The following is a 13,974-nucleotide window of genomic DNA, read 5'->3' as shown; positions in this document are numbered from 1 at the left end:
CGTGGCTCACTTCAGTCACTCAGGAGATTTGTGGTCACCGGTGAGTCCTTCACCTGTGATCGCAAATCAAGCCGCGGCACACGCACAGAGCCGCACGATCACAATGAAGTCGGGTGAAGTTCATCCGAGTTCATTCTGATCGCGCGGCTCTGTCTCGCAGCCAGCCATGCTCTTTTTGACAGTGCGGTCCCACTCGGCTCTGCTGCAAGTCTATGGGGATGCAGCAGACCTGAGTGGGACCGCACTGTCAAAAATGTGCGTTCTGGATGCTTTTCTCACTCTGTCTATGGCAGAGCAAGCATCCAGAACGCATGAATTCAGAAGGAATTCTGCCGTAACAATGCGTCTCAGAATGCAGCTTTTCGGCAGCGTTCTGAGTTGCACATGCAGTGACTTACACGCTGCGGAATAGAACGCAATGTGCGCACATAATTCTGTCTTCTGATAGTGGTGACAGCCGCGGGTGCTGCACATCTGCCTTCTATTCAAATTATTCACAACACAGAGCAGCTTTGGAATTGAGCATTTCTGGCCACAGGCTTCTATCGCCGGCACTGAGAACAGGTGATCGACGGGGAAGCGGGTTGTCGGACCTGGCCAATCAGACATTGATGACCTATCCTAAGGATAGGTCATCAATGTTAAAGTAGTAGACAACCTCTTTAAATAGACAAAATAAATAGATATCCTTCAGATATAATTTCATAACCCCCTACATATTATAAATTGCACCCTTTATGAAACCAGCAAAGGTAAAGTAGACAGCTATGAGATGATATAATCAGGCTGGGATGGTCCAATGTTATTGGTCCCTTCCCAGGCTAAAAATACCAGCCTGCAGTTACCCCAGAAGTTGAGTATCACATGAGCTGCTCCATGTAACGCTCGCATTCCCTGAACTAATCGGCTTGAGATGCCAACACACTCACCACACTGCTCTTTCCCCCTATGTCTCTGCCCGCTGTGGCTCCTGTCAGTAGTGTGGGTTTTCTGGCTGCACCCTTAGGTCACGCGAGCTCCCCGCTTCTTAAAAGTACACCACACGCACACCTGATGTGTTCCCAGCTTTGCAGGTGCCTTTACAACACTGTTTCCTGTAGCCAGTGTGGCCTGCAGCTGCAAGCTTGTTGTCTGCTCCCTAGATCCTGCTCCAGATTTGGTACTTGTCCGATTCTATTCCTGATTCCATACACGAACCCCTTTCCAAGTGCCAATACCTACTCCAGTGTCCCGATCTGTTCATGATCCCATTCCAGGTTCCCGGTTGCAGCTTGTGTTCCTGATTCTGTTCCTGATCCATTCCTGGTTCTTGATTCCAGGCTGAGTTCCTGATTCCCTTCCTCATCTGTTCCTGTGTCCTAGTGCCAGCCTGTGTTCCTGTATACGTGCTTGTGTCTTGCTGTCACCTGTGTTCCTGTATCTGTGCCCATGTTCTAGTGTCAGCCTGTATTCCTGTATCCTGAATCCAAGCTCGTGTCCTCGTAATAGCCTGTGTTCCTGTATCCCGTCCTGTCGGTACCTGTACCAGCTTCCACCCTGCAATTTATCCTGATCGTGTCCCAGCAGAGGCTCTACTCTATCTTGCTTATCTCCGCTAGTGTCAGCTTCCGTAGATCAGGGGATTGCCTTGGAGTCATACCTGGCGCCTATCTGCAGCACAAACCTAACCTCACAACCAGAGACTCCAGAGAAGACCAGATAGCCGCTTAGTCACACCCTTCGAGGGTAAGCCCATGATTCATGGTCCAGTAGATCCATATCCCTTTCCTGGCCAAATTGGTCATTGCCACTACGCCCCTAACAGTCCAATTCTGATGCTTCGCCTTGGCTCTTTCTGATTTCCCTGGTGCCATGGAAATTGGGGTAATGGTATTTGGAGTTGATGTCATCTTTGAATTGTTCAAAAACACAACTGGCATCAAACCCTGGTGTTAGTAATAGAGAGGTGTCTATCACACACCACCAGTACTAACCCAGTAATTAAAATGAAAAAACACACAAACACTTTATTTTAAAACACACTCCCTGACTTTTTCCCTGGTTCATCAATTTATTTGTTAAAAGAAAAACAAGAAGGTCTGACATAGTCCACAAAAGGAAACCTGAGAAACATAAAAATAGAGAAAAAAATTAAGACACTGTCCCTAGTTCACCAATTTATTGGAATACAAAGTTCCCATGCAGGTCCAACATAGTCCAGTTCTTGCAAAGACATTCCCTGATTCTATCGATCAAAGTCTATGAAACCTCGTTCTGACACTCCATAAGCTTTAAGCAGCCACTCCCGATTTACTCTACACTCTGCGAGACCTAGAGACTGTGAAGAGCAGCAACAATTCACAGCTGATATCAACTCCAAGCACCACAGCACTACTACCCTGATTGCCACAGCATCAGGGCAATAGGGAAGAGATGGGCAAAGTGACAGAATTGGAGCATCTCATGTGATGCCCACTTCTGAGGCAGCTGCGGGCTGGTATTTTTAGGCTGGGAAGGGACCAATAACCCAGAACTTTCCCAGCCTGATTATATCAGCTCTCAGCTGTCTGCTTTACCTCTGTTGGTTTCATAAAATAGGGGTGACCCCAAGTCGTTTTTTCCATCTATTTATATATTTATTTTTTAAGTTAAACAAGGCTAAACAGCTATAGAATAAACTTCACATGAAAGACACTAAAGGGTGCAAGTTTATTATATTTAAGGAGATTGTGAAATTATATAGCTGCAGGATATATATCTATTCTATTTATTGTAGGGGTTAGTTCACGTAGGCATTAGGTATAGGGCATCATTCACACTGGCAACGTTTTTAGTGCAACAAGGCAAGGTTTATTAGCTCTATAAACTCCGGAGAGACTATAACACAAAACAGCCGTGTTCCAACACAAAAGTAAATACAGCAGGACAATAAAGTATATATAGCAGGTTAATACTCCAACACATATATGTCCAATATTCCAGCAGGTATATGTCCAATCCTCCAGCAGGAACACTTTCAATACTCTGGCAAGAATACTCGTCCACCCACACACAGGTCAGTATGAGATTCTTCCATATGTCAGACTCAGCAATTAACAAGAATATCCTTGCCTTTTAGGGCTCATACAGATAACTATATTTTTGGTCTGAGTGTGATTCAATAAAACAGTTGGACAAATGTTATTTAATGAGGCAACCTAGGCAAATCAGATATTATAATGCTTAGCACTGACGAGGGGCAATACCTCTGCAAACTAAGATTCTGATTTGGCTTATATCCTAAAGGGTGCTTTACACGCTGCGACATCGCTAGCGATTGCTAGCGATATCGCGAGCGATAGCACCCGCCCCTGTCGTTCGTGCGACATGTGGTGATCGCTGCCATAGCGAACAATATCGCTACGGCAGCGTCACACGCACCTGTTCTGCAACGTCGCTGTTGCTGCCGAACAATCCCTCCTTCAAGGGGGAGATGCGTTCGGCGTCACAGCAGCGTCACAAAACGGCTGCCCAATAGAAGAAGAGGGGAGGAGATGAGCGGCCCGAACATGCCGCCCACCTCCTTCCTTCCTTCTTTCCGATGGACGCAGGTAGAATGATGTTCGTCGTTCCTGCGGTGTCACACACAGCGATGTGTGGTGCCGCAAGAACGACGAACAATCTGCGGAATCAAACACCAACGACATTATAATTTGGAGCGACGTGTCAACGATCAACGATTTTTGCCGTTTTTGCGATCGTTGATCGTCGCTCCTAGCTGTCACACGCTGCGATGTCGCTAACGACGCCGGATGTGCGTCACAAACACCGTGACCCCGACGATATATATATATGGCGATGTCGCAGCGTGTAAAGCACCCCTAAGTCATATGGCAAATGTCCTTATAACGTCAATATTCACTTTTAGGATTGCTACTTCCAATAGGTGGCACTATAGTTAAAGTTCTCTTCCTCGCTGAAAAAGCAATTTGCATATTTAATTTCCCAGAGGAGCTTACAAGACATTTAAGTCTCCTCATGCTGGCATGACAGACCTGGTGTGTCACTCTCCACAAGGAGAAACCTTCCCCCTTAGATTAATGAGGCAGTGCACATGTTTGATTTTCTCCTCCAACTGAGTGGACAGAGGAAAAAAATTGCAGCATGCACGATTTAACTCCGTAAATCAGAGCCCACTTTCAAGTTTATGGGTCTGTGAAAAAAATCGGAGCACACTCAGATGACATCCAAGTGTGGTCCAAGACTGACAAAATGGACAAGATGGAGATTTTTTTTTCCTTCTTCGCCACACCTTATGAAAAACAAATCACATTCTGATCAATCTTTGATGAAACTCAGATCAGAGTTTGATTAGCATAATTAGGGGTACTTTGCATGTTGCAACATCGGTACTGCGATCTCGTCGAGGGGCAAATCGAAAGTGACGCACATCCGGTAACGACGTTGCAACGTGTAAAGCCTAGAAGCATCGATAAATGATCGCAAAAGCGTCGAAAATCGGTGATCTGTGTAGTGTCGGTCATTTCCATAATTTCGCTGCAGCGACAGGTACGATGTTGTTCCTCGTTCCTGCGGCAGCACACATCGCTGTGTATGAAGCCGCAGGAGCGAGGAACATCTCCTTACCTGCGTCCCGCTTGCAATGAGGAAGGGAGGAGATGGGCGGGATGTTTGTGTCCCGCTCATCTCCGCCCCTCCGCTTCTATTGGCCGCCTGCCGTGTGACGTCACTGTGACGCCGCACAACCCGCCCCCTTAGGAAGGAGGCGGGTCGCCGGCCAGAGCGACGTTGCAGGGCAGGTAAGTTGCGTGTGAAGCTGCCATAGCGATAATGTTCGCTACGGCAGCTATCACAAGATATTGCATCTGCGACGGGGGCGGGGAGTATCACGCTCGGCATCGCTACAATCAGCTAGCGATGTCGCAGCGTGCAAAGTACCCCTTAGACTGTATTGTCCGAATGTAAAAGATACAGTGGTCGGTGTGACTCTAGCCTTACAAGAACTAATTATAATGTCTATTTACACTTCCCCTTTAACACTAGAACTACTGGACTCGTGACACCTATATAGAAATACATAGTGCAAAGTAGTCAAAATGACTACCTCAGTAGTTCTAGTGTTAAACTTTGTTACATATGTAGGCGATAAAATCCTGTTTAAGCAATTAAAGTCCACATTTTTCATGCTTTAAAATGAATTTGCAATATTTTCATGAAAAAATAAGAAATCTCTTACTACTAAAGCTTGAATAAAAATCTGGTGGTGGATGATGTCATGACAAACCAGAAGGAGGGTGAGTAATGAGAGCTGAAAATCCCACAGCTGGTAACTTAATAGTGTTTGACCTTGTGAATTTAACCTTGTAACGAATATCTCCATTTGTTTCATTGGTGTAACCATATGTGCTTCCTATATCAGAGGTACCCATAATATGCCACTACTTGAAATGTTTATTTCTTAGTAAATTGTACATTCATAAATAAAGGTCAACAAAACATATCCCAATAGTGAACATGTATATTGCTTCAATATCAATGTATCTCTAACATAAGAGTTCAGTATCAGACATATACAGCAGGTAAAATAAATAAGTATTGAACAGGTCACCAATTTTCTAAGTAAATATATGTCTAAGGTGCTATTGACATGAAATTCTCACCAGATGTCGGTAACAACACATCCAATCCACACAGGCAAACAAAATCACACCATAGATGTCCATAAATTAAGTTATGTTTAATAATGAGAAATGGCACAGATAAAATGTATTGAACACGTGCAGAAAGAACAGTAAAAAGAAGCCATGGAAAGTCATGACACCAGCTGAAATCTATCAGTAATTAGAAAGCAATCCTACCACTTATTGAAAAATATCAGATGGTTCAACTGATGGCCTACAAAAAGATTTCTCATTAACAATAGGACACACATAAAACATCTCATGATTTGTAAAACCAGAGAGCTGTATCAAGACATTTGCAACCTTATTGTTGCAAAACATACTGATGGCATCGGTTATACAATTTCTAAACTACTAAAGAATCCAGTGAGCACTGTTGGGGCCCTAATCTGGAAGTGGAAAGAAAATAATTTCACCATAAAATGGCCACAATCAAGTGGTGCCCACATGTTTCAGACAGAGGAGTGGAAAGAATTATCAGAAGAGTTGTCCAAGAGCAAAAGACCACCTGTGGAGAGTTATAGAAAGACAGGAATCAGCAGGTACAATTATTTCAAAGAAAACAATAAGTAATGCATTCAACCTCCATGGTCTGTATGCATGCTCACCACACAAGACTTCATTGCTGAACAACATGCATGTTCATACGCATTTAACGTTTGTTCTATACCATTTTGACAAGCCTGTAAAATATTGGGAGAATATGGTCTGGTCAGATGAGACCAAATTGAACTTTTTCAGTTTTGGATGTCATAATACACACCATGTTTGGAGGCTTTTAACACCATACCAACAGTGAAGTTTGGAGAGCATCATGGTGTGGGACTGTTTTTCAGCATACGTCACTTGCAAACTTCATATAATTGAAGGAAGGATGAATGGACTGAGATATTCTGATAAAAATCTGCTGCCATCTACCAGTATGATGAAGATGAAACAAGGGTGCACAAGTCAGCAAGACAATGATCCCAAACACTGCCAAGAAAATTCTCAATTGGTTTCAGAGAAAGAAAATAAAACTGCTAGAATGGCCCAGCCAATCACTGACCTTAATCCAGTAGAACATTTATGGAAGGAACTAAAGCTCAGAGATCATAGAAAGAGCCCACAGATTCTACAGAATTTGAAGAATATTTGTGTGGAAGGATGGTTCAAAATCACACCAGAGCAATGCATATGACTAGTTTCTCCATACAAGAGGCATCTTCAAGCTGTCATAATAACCAACAAAGGCTTTTGTACAAAGTATTATTTAAATTTCAGAAAGTATGTTTAATACTTTTTCCCTGTGTCATTTCTCATTATTACACTTAATTTAATGACATACATGGTTTGATTTCTTTGCCTGTGAGGATTTTATGGGTTGTTACCGACATCTGGTGAGAAATCCATGACAATAGCAGCTGTAGAAATATATTTACTTGGTGATATGTTCAATATTTACTTCACCCACTGTATAGGTGGTTATCCTCTGCGATGGAAGCCTGGAAGCTAGCTCCAGTGCAGGTTTACGAGCAGTCGGAGAGATGGGCAGGAATAGCTGCTCACATATCTCCAACCCAGGGTATGATATGGTGGACATGAGAAAGTGCATTCATTAGCCGTGTGTGTGTGTGTGTGTGTGTGTGTGTGTGTGTGGTGTGTGTGTGTGTGTGTGTGTGGGGTGTGTGTGTGTGTGTGTGTGTGTGGGTAACAAGGGCTCCTGTGGTAAGTCTCCATGCTTGGACTTGTGTGCTGAATGCAGGGCACTGCGGCTGATGCCGCTGCCCTTTACTGCTGAGCCCCTGCTACGGCCTCCCACGATCACCTCTCCCTCTCTCTGCTGTGCAATGCCCCCCGCTGCCCACCTTCCCTGTCCTGGGACCTCCCCCAGGCCTTATAAGCAGTGTACAGAGTCCATCCTTCCTGTTACCACAATCTGCCCTCAGGGTGAGCATCGCCCGCCCTCCCTGCCTTAAGAAGGTTTTGTTACAAGTTCAGAAGTCACAGCCGGTGGAAGAGGGATTTGGTGAGAGCCCACCTGTCACGGACGGCCGTAGGCATCGGGCCTCCTCCCTCAGGTTTAAGGCGGATTTGTGCCTGTGGATAGAGCTGTGGCCAAAATAACAAGCAACCCCCTTTTTGATATCAACATTGAATGGTGTTACGTGGATACCTTCAATAAAGTACAAAAGAAAGATAATCCATGTGTGGTCTCATTCATTGCGCGGCGGGGAGGGGAACCAGTGGGTGGGTCTTGGCAGTCCTAACATTGTAGTGCCTTTATTAGGACTGTGTATTCTGTTGTCCTGCAAAGAAAGGCCGTTTATTTTTATTTTTTTTATGGAAGCTTAATAAAGCAGCCTGGACATTTTGTTTAAACTCACCTCCTGAATCCTAGCTAACTACAAGAAATATGCAGCAGCCTACCTGGTTGAAATTGTGATCTTCAGCCAGGATTGGGGAAGCCATATGGGCAAGGTCGAGGTGATAATGATGATTTAAGGATGGCAGTGTTTTTTATCAATCCAAAGAAAAGTTCCATTGGGATGGAAGAAGCCAGATACTTAGGCTGTGTCGAGGGAAGGGACAAGGTCAAGCCCCAAGTGAATAAGGTGGATTACATCCAGAACTGGCCACAACCACTCTCAAAGAAACAAGTTAAGGCATTCCTTTTTGCATTGTGGGCTACTACCGCCACTTCAACCTGAATTTCACCATGGTAGCTGCACCCCTGATTGACCTCCTTAAGGGCAGAATGTAGGCTATAGCCAAGTGGTCTCCAGAAGTGGAGCCAGCCTTCCAAGAACTGAGGCTAGCCCTGTGTAAACAACCTGTGTTGGTGTTACCTGCTTTCAGTAAGGCATTTGAGGGCCAGACAGATGCGTCAGAGATTGGGTTAGGTGCCATCTTGTCCCCAGGACGTGAACAGTGAAAAACACCCAATAATGTACCGGAGCAGGAAACTGTCTTCTTGCAAGAAGAATTACTCTATCATGGTGAAGGAGTGTTTATCCATCAAGTGGGTGTTGGACACTCTAAGATACTATTGTACTTATCGGGCAGGAAATTTAAGCTAGTGCCAGACCAAGCCCATTGAGGTGGATGCGCAAAACTAAAGGGAATGCCCAAGTAACCAGATGGTTCCTAGTACTTTAGGACTTTAGCTGTCATGTAGAACATAGGCCTGAGAAACTACATAGCAATGCTGACTCTCTGTCGAGGGTTCACTGTCTGATGGTGCATTCCTCCCATTACTTTCTCTCATCCATTAGTGATTATCAAGCATGCTCGATACTTGAGCTAGCATTGGGGTACTTGAGACGCTCATTAATCAAGTATTGTGGGTGCTCAAGAGCCATGCTCGAGTCCCCTTCCCAAATGTTTCTCAGCTGTTGGACAGCCAATAAACATGCAGGGATTGCCTCCCATACAGGATAATGCCATAGCCATGTGGGCTACTGGCATTGCTATGATTGGCCGGATGCATTGCATTATCATTATCAGGGCTTATATTAAAACTGGGGCGTGATGCTCAGCAAACTCTCTAGAAGTACTTTTGGGAGAGTTGATGTAGGAGGGAGAGCTTATATTAGAGCAGGGTTCATACACTTTCACTTTTTAATGTTTTTCATGTAGCACTAAAGGGTTTTTTTTAACCTTGTTTAACCTAATAAATATATAAATAATTAAAAAAAATAGAGTGGGGTCCCCCCTATTTTTGATAACCAGCCAAGGTAAAGCAGACAGCTGTGTGCTGGTATTATCAGGCTGGGAAGGTCCATGGTTATTGGGCCCTTGCCAGCCTAAAAACACTAGCCCATAGCCACCCCAGAATTGGTGCATCACATTAGATGCACTAATTCCGGAGCTTTACCCAGCTCTTCCTGATTGCCTTGGTGTGGTGACAATCTGGGTAATGGTAGTTGGAGTTGATGTCAGCTGGAATGAAGCCCAGGGGCTAGTAATGAAGAGGCCTCTATCAGACATCCCTATTAGGAACCCAGTAAGAAAAAAAAGCAACTAACACACAAATTGGTGAACCAGGGCAAGAGTCAGGAAGTGTTTTTTAAAATATTTTTTGTGTGTATGTGTGTGTGTGTGTGTGTGTGTGTGTATGTGTTTTATTGTCTTTATACTTACTGCATTAGTAATTGTGGTGTGTGATAGACATCTCTCCATTACTAACCCCTGGGCTTAATATTACCCTGAAAACACTTTTTTGGGTTTATGGTAAACCCAGCCATCCTCAGTGCATCAAGTACTGTCTGGACTTTCTTTAGATGACGTCCTCAATCAGGCCTGAGGATCACAATATAATCTAGGCATGCCACAGCGTATTTCTGGGATCCGGTCTATTACCCTCTGGAAGTTGGCTGGGGCTCCGTAAAACTCAAATGGCATCCTATTCTACTGAAAGGATCCATCAGGTATAGAGAAGGCTGTTTTTTCCTTGGCACTTTGGGACATGGGGGTTTAAGCTCATCAACACAGGGTATTGGATACGCATCGATTTCAAGATACTTCATTCAACTTCCAGTAGTCATTACAGAATCTCCAATCTCCATTGGGTTTCAGCATTAACATTAGAAGTCACAGAGAGGGGTCATTTAACATTTCTACCATTGTAACCCTACGGAGCTCGAAATTCCTGGGACTTCTAGTCTTAAGACTATGGGGCTGGATTCCTCAATGATGCCCAGGCTTAACATACTCTTCCCCCACTCTTCGGAATCCCCTTCTCGGTGGGCTTTGGGATTCGATAAGACTTTAAGTTTACCTTCATATGCAGTTCTGTCAGGACTTTGTGCTCCACAACCTACATACATCCTGGCAGTTCTGAAAATAGGTAATGGTTTCACTGGAGCAGTTCCTGGCACTGCTGCTTCTGGACTGAAGGCAGTGTATGCGGCTTGATTCATACATCCTTCGCAAAATTTAATCTGCCCAAATTCTACCCAATTTCTAGAGTAAGGTAATCTTCTCTGATGAGTCTAATTTTCAGCTTTGCCAAACAGCTGTCCGTCTAATGGTTAGACAGAGACCTGGAGAGGCGTACAAGCCACAGTGTCTTGCACCCACTGTGAAATTTGGTCGAGGATCAGTGATCACCAGGGAATGTTTCAGCAAGGCTGGAATTGGGCAGATGAAACTTTGCAAAGGATGTATGAATCAAGCCGCATACAAGGTTATCCTAGAAAAACAGTTGCTTTCTTCTGCTCAGGCAATGTTCCCCAACTCTGAGGACTGGTTTTTCCAGCAGGACAATGCACCATTCCACACAGCTACGTCAAGCAATGTGTGGATGAAGGACCGCCACATCAAAACTCTGTCATGGCCAGCGCAATCTCCAGACCTGAACTCCATTGAAAACCTCTCGAATGTAATCAAGAGGAAGATGGATAGTCACAAGCCATCAAACAAATAAGAACTGCTTAAATTTCTGCACCAAGAGTGGCATAATGTCACCCAAAAGCAATGTGAAAGACTGGTGAAAAACATGCCAAAACACATGAAGCTGTGATTAAAAATCATGGTTATTCCAAAAAATATTGATTTCTAAACACTTTCTGAGTTAAAACATTATTAGTATTGTTGTTTCTAAATGATTATGAACTTGTTTTTTTTAGTATTATTTGAGGTCTGAAAGCAATGCATTTTTTTGTTATTTTGACCATTTCTCATTTTCAGAAAATAAATACATAATTTATTGCTTGGAAAGTCGGATACGTTGTCAGTAATTTATAGAATAGAAGAACAATATACATTTTGCTCAAAAATATACCTGTAAAGAGAAAAATCAGAAAAACTGACTATTTTGACAAGCCCATCTAAGCATCCAACCTGCTTATTTTGAGCACCGGGCACCCGAAAATGGTAGTGCTCGCTCATCACTAATATATGTGTGTGTATGTTGAAAAAATTGTGATAAAGACAAATAAGTGCTCCCTGTGTGAATCAGTACTGATATGTAGGCCTGAATATGTATAGCGCTGCTCTCCTTAAATGGTTGTGCTGGGCAGGCACAACACTGGTAGAAGCTGCATTGGGTCCCCTTCACACATGCGGTGCCATCAGTGTGTCATCAATGTGTCATCCATGTGGCATTCTTTTTTTTCCGATATGGCAGAAGAAAAAGACATTACAAAGCTTCTCCTATACTTTCAATGTTAAACACTTGCAGCCTGTGGATCCCATACATGTACTGTACATGTTTTTTACAGACATATAGACTTGTATTGGCACTTGTCATTAATGCTGCGGAACAAAACGGACATGTGGTCTGTGTGAAGACATGGACATATGAAGTGCACCATGGGTTATAATGGATTTGAGTGGTAGCCGTGAAAAAATGATGTCACACGTACTGAAAACACGGACATGTGAATAAGGCCTTAGACGGATGAAGGGCTGCTGCACCGACCGCCAGATCTGATAACACAAAACTAATATTAGAAACCAAAGGAGTAAAGAAGATCGTGGTGTCGTCCGGGCACTGCCAATGATAATTGGCAAAGGATAACAGAAAACTTAGAAAGTCTTAGAGGTTTCTGTTATTCTGTGCCAATTATCCTCTGCAGTGCCCGGACGACACCGCGATCTTCTTCCCTCCTGGAAACAATTGTAATAGAATGTTATACAATCTATGTAAATTCCCATTAAGTGAATGGTATTTATAGAAATCACGTTTTATGCAGCAAAAACTGACCTGCAGTGCGTGTTTCAAATCTAAAACATTTCAATTTCTCTTGTGGGTACACTGACTTTTATGTCCAGATTTTCCCCATAGACTTGCAGGACACGCAGAAAATCCGCAGGTAAAAATAACGCATGCGCATTTTTAGTGCATTTCCACTTTGGAAATTGGATACAAAATGCATGTATTACGCACATGTCTGTATTGATAAAGTTTTGGCAAAGCTAAATACCAGGAGATATCAAAAACAAAGTGGATTTAGTTAAAACATGATATGCCAAAGAGGCAAAGCGTCAAAAACGTGATGAAAATGCATGTAAAAAGCACTAAGAAGATAAAAAAAAGAAATGAAGGGGTTCAAACTAGTAGAGATATCATGGTGTCTAAAGCCTGCTTTACACGCTGCAATGTATCTTACAATGTGTCGGCGGGGTCACGTCGTAAGTGACGCACATCCGGCATCATAAGTACATTGCAGTGTGTGACAGGTACGTGCGATTGCGATTCAACATTAAAACGTTCATCGCATACACATCGTACCTGTCTCTAGAATTGCATGTCAGATTGTTCATCGTACCTGGGGTAGCACACATTGCAGTGTGTGACACCCTGGGAACGATGAACAGATCTTACCTACGTCCTGCGGCTCCCAGCCCACAATGCGGAAGGAAGGAGGTGGGCGGGATGGTTACGTCCAGCTCAGCTCCGCCCCTCCGCTTCTATTGGCCGGCTGCCGCGTGACGTCAATGTGACGCCGAACGTCCCTCCCACTCCAGGAAGTGGACGTTCGGCGCCCACATCGAGGTCGTATGGAAGGTAAGTACGTGTGACGGGGGTTACTCGTATGTGCGGCACGTTCAACAAATTGAATGTGCCACATATACGATGGGGGCATTGCAAATCGCATACAAGATCGTATGCGAAATTGCAGCGTGTAAAGCGGGCTTAAAAAAGGATTGGGTGACTCTTTTGAACCTTCTTTCATGGGTTCTCTTCCCCTACTATTACATTTTAATCTTGGATCCTTTTTCTTGAACCCTTTAAAAATTTAACTTTATTTCCCCTTGTGTTGTAGCACGCCCATCAAGTCACCCCATCCTCTCTTAGACACCATCATACCTCTGCTGGTTTGAATTCTTCATTTTTATCTTTTTTTTCTCTTCTTTCTTTATTTGTTCTCTTTTGTTTTTGCTTCCTTTTCTCCTTCATCGTTTATAATTTCATTTTATAATTTATTTTTACATTGTTATAATTTCTTTTGTATAGTTATTTTAATGTGTATTTTCATACTGTTTTTTAGAAGGTTTGATTGGTTGGCGGGTTGGCGGCTATTAATGACATTATTAATTATTGTCTGAAAAATGTTCTACCACGCTGAATGCACCTGGGTATGTAAATCATCAAAATCCACTGCTGTCAGTGCCCTTAGCAATTACCAACCAATTATGTCCCAGATGTGCTCGATGGGAAATGATGCATGCCACAGTATAGTAGCATGAAAACTCAGATACGAGCAGGGCGTAAACCACAAACATGGCTCAGTAACACCAGTTCTGTCAGGAGGAATAGGCCCAAATTCCTACCAACATTTGTGAGAAGCTTGTGGAAGGATATCCAAAACGTTTGAGCCAAGTCATA

Source organism: Anomaloglossus baeobatrachus, chromosome 2 (assembly GCF_048569485.1).
Source record: "Anomaloglossus baeobatrachus isolate aAnoBae1 chromosome 2, aAnoBae1.hap1, whole genome shotgun sequence".
NCBI classification, from domain to species: Eukaryota; Metazoa; Chordata; class Amphibia; order Anura; family Aromobatidae; genus Anomaloglossus; species Anomaloglossus baeobatrachus.
This window is presented reverse-complemented; position numbering follows the sequence as displayed.